A 7703-nucleotide genomic window follows, 5' to 3' on the forward strand; every position below is an offset into this window, starting at 1 on the left:
CCCCCCCCCCCCCCCCCCCCCCCCCCCCCCCCCCCCCCCCGACCTCCTCATCAGCATCTCCGGGCGCCGGGCCAGCAGTGAATTCGAAGAGGCCCTCCGGGGGACGGGGATGCTGGCAAAGGTTTGCGAAGCTCAGCTCGGGAGGGCTTTATCCGGTCCCCTATCCCCTTTGAAAATGCACTTACAGCCTGCTTTAGAGGCAGCATGATGTAAGGCGGTCATTCGTAACCCGGCAGAGCATTAAAATCGCCTTGTTTACAAATGCTGATTCCTGGGTCCCCTGCTGGCAGATCAGGGCTGAAAGAAGGTTTCGAGGGTGGCCCAGCACCCTATCCTGTTGACTGAACAGATTCTAAAGTGCCGCCAGTGAATTATTTGGGGGTTTTGCAGGGCAAACTCTGCAATAACTGCTGCAGTCCGCAGCTATGGAATGAAAGCAGCCCTAGAGAATATGTAAATGAATGGGTGAGGCTGGGTTCCAATAAAACTTTATTTGCAAAAACAGGCCTGGCGCTGCCTTTGGCCCTCAGCATCCTTTTGCTGCCTGCTGCGGTATCAGATCCAGTACTCAACTCACACGGTGCATTCACGATCCCCCTCCCTGAGGGCTCGGCGGCGTGGCTCTGGGCCTCTTAGCTCTCAAGTCCTTTCCACCTTTGAATTACATCAATTCTGAAAGCACAGAACTCGCGGAGTGCGCGTGGAGTCACCAAGTGCTTAAGACAGGGCCACTCAAAGGTTATTAGAAGATTCTTTCGATCGGTAGAGTAGGGCGTGTCAGTTCTAAATGATTAGCGTTCCCTCTTTCATAATTTTGACTTGAATCAGCCCTTCTCATAAGTGACAGGTGTGGAAAATAGATTCCCTTTAATAAGAGTTTTGAAGTACATTTAATTTGAACTTTTGAAACTGAACAGACAGCGCTGTAATTAATCACCTTTCAAAGTCAGCTTGAAGGGCATGCCAGACACTCCAGAGAGTGGCCCGCATCTTCCTCTTTTTTAAGTTATTATTTTTAAAAATACACAAGCAGACATGCTGAAGAAGATAGTTGCTTGTGATGATAGTAGGAGCATAAAAAGGGAGACGTGTGCAGCTTACAAAGTCCTCCCTTGAGTATCATTCTTGTGTGGGATGCACATTCAAGAACAAAATTAAAAAATGGGGTTAAGGCCTTATGGAAAACTCTTCTTGTAGCTGTCCTATCTTAACATGGGCGATTTATGGAGAGGAATTCAGGTCTCCCTTTGGATCTTTTTCAGCCATGTTCTCCTGGGAGAATTATAAAAGCATGATTAAACAGGAAGTATAGCAATTAACAGACAAATGTGTCATGGCCAAAACCCAATTACTAATTAAGGAGAGACACAGAAAAAATGATTTAATGAACATTGGTGCTTTTGCACGGTCTGTTTATTCTCAAAGCTTAATTTTTGATTATGGTCATTAAAAGGTATTCAATTTCAGTGAAATATTTCAGTTAATAAAGCTCACAACTTCCCCAGGCTTATTTTCCCTCCAGCTTCTGCCCTCTCGCGCCTCCTATTTTCTGTCAAGCTTCTCACAGGGTGGCTCAGATGTTCCATTTCTAAGAAATCAGAGAGGGAGATAAACCATGAGAGACTCTGGACTCCGGGAAACAAGCCAAGGGTCACAGGCGGGAGGGGGTTGGGGGGCCGAGGTACCCAGGTGATGGGTATTAAGGGGGGCATGTGTTGTGATGAGCGCTGAGCGTTATATGTAACTAATGAACCGCTGAACACATCAAAAACTAATGCCGTATTATATGTTGGCTAACTGAACATGAGAAAAAAAATAATTTAAAGAATCAAAAAAACCCAAAATGTTCATTTCTGTTTCCTCACCTCTCGGCAGACCTCCCCACGCTCCGTCAGGCATTCAGGGCGTCCGCTCTACCAAACCGCGGGCGCGGACGTCGGAAACATGCCTGCGTCAATGCCGACGTCCTTACACATTTGATTGACCTCATCTTGACGTGCAGCAGCTCTTGAGATGTTGGCAGCTTCTTTTTAATCCCTCCCTATGCGACGCCATCCATGCCACCTCCTCTGGCACCATTTTGTGCAGAAGCCGCCCCAGCCTCAGTGTCTCCGTCTGATTTCTCGGCTACCTCAGCCCCTCATGTTGGCCTGCTTATGTGGTCATCTCTTTCGGACATCTGAAGGGCACCTCAAACTCCACATGTCCAAAACCGTGCTCATGCTCTCTCCCCCCAAAACTCGCCTCACCCAACCGGTTTCATGAACCCCCCCAAACCACAGGTTCATGTCCGGTGCCCTCTTTACCCTCCAAGTCCCATCCGTCACCAAATCCTGATGATTTTGTCTCTTAAGTATCTCTCTAATCCTCTCTCCGTCTGCACACACCCTCCAAGTCCAAGTCCAAGCTTCCTGATCTCTTACTCTACAGCTGACTTAACCGGCTAACTGGTCTACCTCTAACTCCACACTGCACCGCGCCCCCCAGAGGACGCAGCAGCCAAGGTAATCCTGAAATTGGGTCACATCACACTCAGCCCCGCACACTCCTCCCGCCATTCTCACCCCCCCCCCCCCGCTCCTGACCCCCACCCCTCGTAGGTTGACTTTAGAACTTTTGGCTCACCTGGGTGGCTCAGTGGGTTCAAGCCTCTGCCTTCGGCTCAGGTCAGGATCCCAGGATGCTGGGATCGAGCCCCGCATCGGGCTCTCTGCTCAGCGGGGAGCCTGCTTCCCTTCCTCTCTCTGCCTGCCTCTCTGCCTACTTGTGATCTCTGTCTGTCAAATACATAAAATCTTTAAAAAACAAACAAATAAACAAACAAAACTTTCCCTGAAGCTCTCATGCAATTCCCGTAAGATTCTCCACGGTCCCTGTGTATTTCCCCGGTGCCATCTTGGAACACCCTCCCCTTAGTCTCTGCATTCTGGTCACACCGGCACAGAGCTTTACTCCCCTCACCTTCTTCCCTACCACTAACGTTTCAGATTACTTCTCAAGCCTCATTTCCCCATGACTCTTACCCCGATCCCCCTGTCTGAGCCAAACTCCCCTAATCTCATAAAGCAATTCCCAACATTTGTCACAGTTGGAAGTTAGCATGTATTTAAGTTTCATTTACTAATTCTGTTCCTTTCCCCCCACCTCACTAGACTGTAATATCCCCGAAGTCTGAGGCCAAGACTCGCTTAGTTCAATGTTTGCCATGTAGTATGTCCTCAGTAAATATAGAGTAGAATTCTGATTTCTCATGAGTGTGTTCTACTAGAAACTTTCTCTTGAACCTATAACATCCACTATTCTCCCTTTTAAAATTTTTTTTTTATTTTAATTCAATTTAGTCGATATATAGTGTATTACTAGTTTCAGGGGTAGAACTTAGTGATTCATCAGATGCATATAAAAGCTACTGATCATTCCATCCTGTGCCCATCACTCAGTTACCCTGTCCCCGACCCACCCCACCTCCAGAAACCCTCAGTTTTCTCCTAGAGTTAAGAGTCTCATGGTTTGCCTCCCTTTCTGTTTTTCTCTTATATTATTTTTCTTTCCCTTCCCCTATGTTCATCTGTTTTGTTTCTTAAATGCCACATATGAGTGAAATCATATGTTATGTGTCTTCCTCTGGTTGACTTATTTTGCCTAGCACAATACCCTCTAGTTCCATCCACATAATTGCAAATGACAAGATTTTATTCTTTTTGATGGCTGAGTAATATTCCACTGTCTGTGTCTGTGTGTGTGTGTGTGTGCGCGCGTGCACCCACACACACTGCATCGTCTTTATCCATTCATCTGTTGATGGACATCTGTGCTCTTTCTATGTTTTGGCTGTTGTGGACATTGCTGTTGTAACATTGGGGTCCGTGTGCCCCTTTGAGTCACTATTGTTATATCCTTTGGATAAATACCTAGCAGTGCAATTGCCTTGTCATAGGTAGCTCTATTTTTTAACTTTTGAAGAACCTCCATACCATTTTCCAGAGTGGCTGCACAAGCTTGCATTCCCACCAACACTGTAAGAAGGTTCCCCTTTGTCCACATCCTCTCCAACACCTGTTGTTTCCTGACTTGTTCATTTTAGCCATTCTGACCCATGTAAGGTGGGATCTCATTGTGGTTTTGATTTATATTGCCCTGATGCCGAGTGATGTTGAACATAAGAGCTGGTATCCAAAATCTATAAAGAACTCATCAAACTCAACACCCCCCAAAAAACAAAAAATCCACTTAAGAAATGGGCAGAAGACATGAACAGACATTTCTCCAAAGAAGACCTACAAATGGCTAACAGACACACTATTCTTTTCTTAAAAGACTTACCTTAAAAAAAAAAAAAAAAAAAAGAGTCCTTTGTATTTGCAGAAACCACAAACAGTACAGAATAAAAAATCACATCAAAATGAAAGCTAGAAAATCTACCTTCTAGCAAATTCCATTCTCTCTTTATAGTGACCACAAATAATCGGCAAAAATAAAACCTTCAATTTGGGCAAGTAAATCGCCCATCCGTGTCTCCTGTACCCTCCTGCCCAGCTCCTGTCCCTGTGTTGTAAGTCTGCGGTTGTACTGATGTATGTCTCACTTGCCAGCTCAGCTCATCCCACACTCCAAGACAATCCAGATGCAAATGAAATGGGCTCCGAGGTATCACTGTGGACCTAAGCCTTGGAGAAGGTCCCCTCTGACCTCGGTGCCCCATCTCCTCTGTACTTCCACCCAACTTCCCAGAAAGCACAGTCTCTACGCCCTTCCACGGTGTCACAAGAGTCCCCGCCTCCTTCCTCATGTCACCCGGTAGCTGGGCTCTCTGTCCTTGTCCTCCCTCGGACTTGCTCTCTGGTGCCTACACTGAACTTCCCAGGCAGGCAGAAGCCCTCCACATGGAGTTTCACCCAATGCCTGCTTATTCAGCTTGGTCTCACGTTACCGACGGGGTGCTCCTGCCTGCTTCTTTGTATGGGCTGATGTCTCTGGTTTCATTACCTCAGATTCTCCTCCCGTGTTCCCAGCTCTGCTACCTCCCAGCCCCTTTAAAAGAACTGGTCACGGGGCGCCTGGGTGGCTCAGTGGGTTAAACCCCTGCCTTCAGCTCAGGTCATGATCCCGGGGTCCTGGGATCGAGTCCCGCATCGGGCTCTCTGCTCAGCGGGGAGCCCGATTCCTCCTCTCTCTCTCTCTCTCTCTCTGCCTGCCTCTCTGCCTACTTGTGAGCTCTGTGTCAAATAAATAAATAAATCAATCAATCTTTGAAAATGAAATAAATAAATAAAAATAAATAAAAGAACTGATCATGTCCCTATTTCCCAAAGACCGTAGATCAAGAGCCACGCCAGGCTCAGCCCTCCTACGCCATAACCACTCTATAAAAAACTCATTTTCAGTGAGAAAGACAGAGATGGGTAAAAGTGCCGGGACGGCCGACGAGGTCGCGTGGAGCCCTGCAGTAGCTATAGTAACAGCAAAGTCGACTTCCAAGCAAGGAACCTTTCCTGGGAGGCGGCGTGTTTAATAGGCAAAGATTCTTACTTTCTTTCCCTCCGGTGCCCATTTTCTCTTTCCCCGACCAGAGAGCGAGAGCGAGAGCGAGAGCGAGAGCGAAGACAGGGGCAGCTGAGGCAAGCAAGGCCCGGCGTCGGGAAATCTGGAGCAGGCCCGTCCCGAACCGAGCTGCCCGTGCAGCCCTGCGGTCGGGTCCGTTGCTTTTCGGAGTCTGTTGTCAGCACCCGACGAGTAAGTTACCGCAGATGATGACAGAGACGAATATTCTCGGTTTCGATCCCCATGTCAAGCCTCGGGTGAGTCCGTTCTTGGGGAGGCTCGTTCAGAAGCAGCCGGAGACCCAGACAAGAATAAACGTCCAGCCCGAAGCCCGGAACAAGGAGCCCCACCAAAGCCTCCGACCCCCGACCCCCGGGGAGCCGGTGCGCACAGACAGGGGTGGGGGGTGTCCACGCGGCAGCATCTGTTATCGGTTGCCTCTGGCTCCCTCCCCGCATTCCAGGCCTGGCGCGCAGGACATCCTGAAACGGAGACGGCTGCTGTTGCGGGGGGACGTTTGAAACCTTCCAATGATTGACTGGAAGCCGACGTGCAGGGCATGAACCCTGAACCCCGGAGTTCACGGGGGCCCACCAGCCTGCAGAGCCCAAGCCCTTGATGCCGCCGGACAGGCAGTTCTCATTAAGCAATGCCGCGGGACCTGGTGGCAAAACCGTCAGGCCACCAGCCCCCTGCACACGCCCCCCCCCCCCCCCGCCACCCCCCTACCCTCAGGTTCCATTTCTAGGCCCTGAGGTGCCTGTATTTTTAACATTTCCCAGTCAGTCCATCTTTTCTTGGCAGCACTGATCCAGCAGTGCTAACATTTGTTGAGCAGGGGATGAGGTACACTCGTCCTCACAGATGGCCACGTGGGAAACATCCCAGGCACGGAGGGCGGCCCAGGGAGTCAGGCCCAAGAGAAGCTTCTGGACCATCACAGGAGCGCCACTCCGAGCTTCTGTCTGAATGAGTTGGGAGAGTGACTGCACACGCCGGGCCAGCCGACTTGCAAAGGCAGCTCCTCCTTCCAGAAGCTTTTGCCCTTGAAACCAGGAAGTCCTCAGGGGACAGCTCTGATTGGAAAAAAAGCCCACCCAGCTCGCGACAGCACCCGAGACACAAACGTGGAACAGTTCTTCATGCCGTCAGATGCAGCCGTCAGAATCATCCCCAGCGCGGAATGGCCAGGCTTCGCGTTGCAGAACAACTGGGCTACGGGGCGATTGACGTCATGTCACCTTCAGAGTTCTGGAAGGAAGCAGAGTGGCCGAGTGCTCACATGCCTTGTGAGCTGGGGGAAAGTGAGGAAGTTGTTCATTCTTGCTAATTACAGTCTGGGTGTCAAGGTCTCCTTTTCAGTTTAGGCAGGACATTATGAAATTCGTTTGCCTACGTATTTGGGGTCTGATGAGATTGCCGAGTACAATCTTGTACCTTCATGGAGACAAAGGACAGGAAAGCCGGTCTCTGTTGGATGTTTTTTCCTTAAACGCTTCTTCGTCCTGTCCCTTGTTCTGTGGCTAGTCTTTGGATGCCTGCTTTCACCGGCGCTCAGTCCTTCCTCTAGCTGTCCCTTCTTGAAAGCGGGAGTTCCCCACCTTGGCGCTGTGGACATTTGGGGCAAGACAATTCTTTGTCTTGTGGGATGCTCAGTCACATCCCTGCTCTTGGCTCCTCCCAGCTGTGACAACCAAATGTATCTCTGGACACTGCCAAATGTCCCCTGGAGGGGACAGTCACTCCTGTTTGAGAACCGCTGGCCTAGACCAGTGCTTCAATAGTAACATCAACATCACATGATTATAACATTCTAATGTCACATATGTTCTTTCAAGATACCATTCCTTCTGTCCACAGGACCTTCTCATGTCACCTTCCTCTCTGCTCCCAAGCCACTGCGTCACTTGCGGGGTGACTGTCAATAATGTGGCCATCACCCTGCTCATGGGTCAACGTCCCCGGTGTGCGCAGGCTGCTATCAGTAAAGTCGGGAGAGAGCGAGGCAGGAATGTGGGAAGAAGAAACACTTCCAGCTTTTCCCTGGATCTGGAAGCTGCCAATAACCACACACCCAGGAGATCTGATTTGAGGTATCTGTGGAATTCAGATAGAAGGAATTTTTGTACACTTGCTGATAATATTATACAGATTACTATTTA

This window comes from Mustela nigripes, chromosome X (genome assembly GCF_022355385.1).
Source record: "Mustela nigripes isolate SB6536 chromosome X, MUSNIG.SB6536, whole genome shotgun sequence".
NCBI lineage: Eukaryota > Metazoa > Chordata > Mammalia > Carnivora > Mustelidae > Mustela > Mustela nigripes.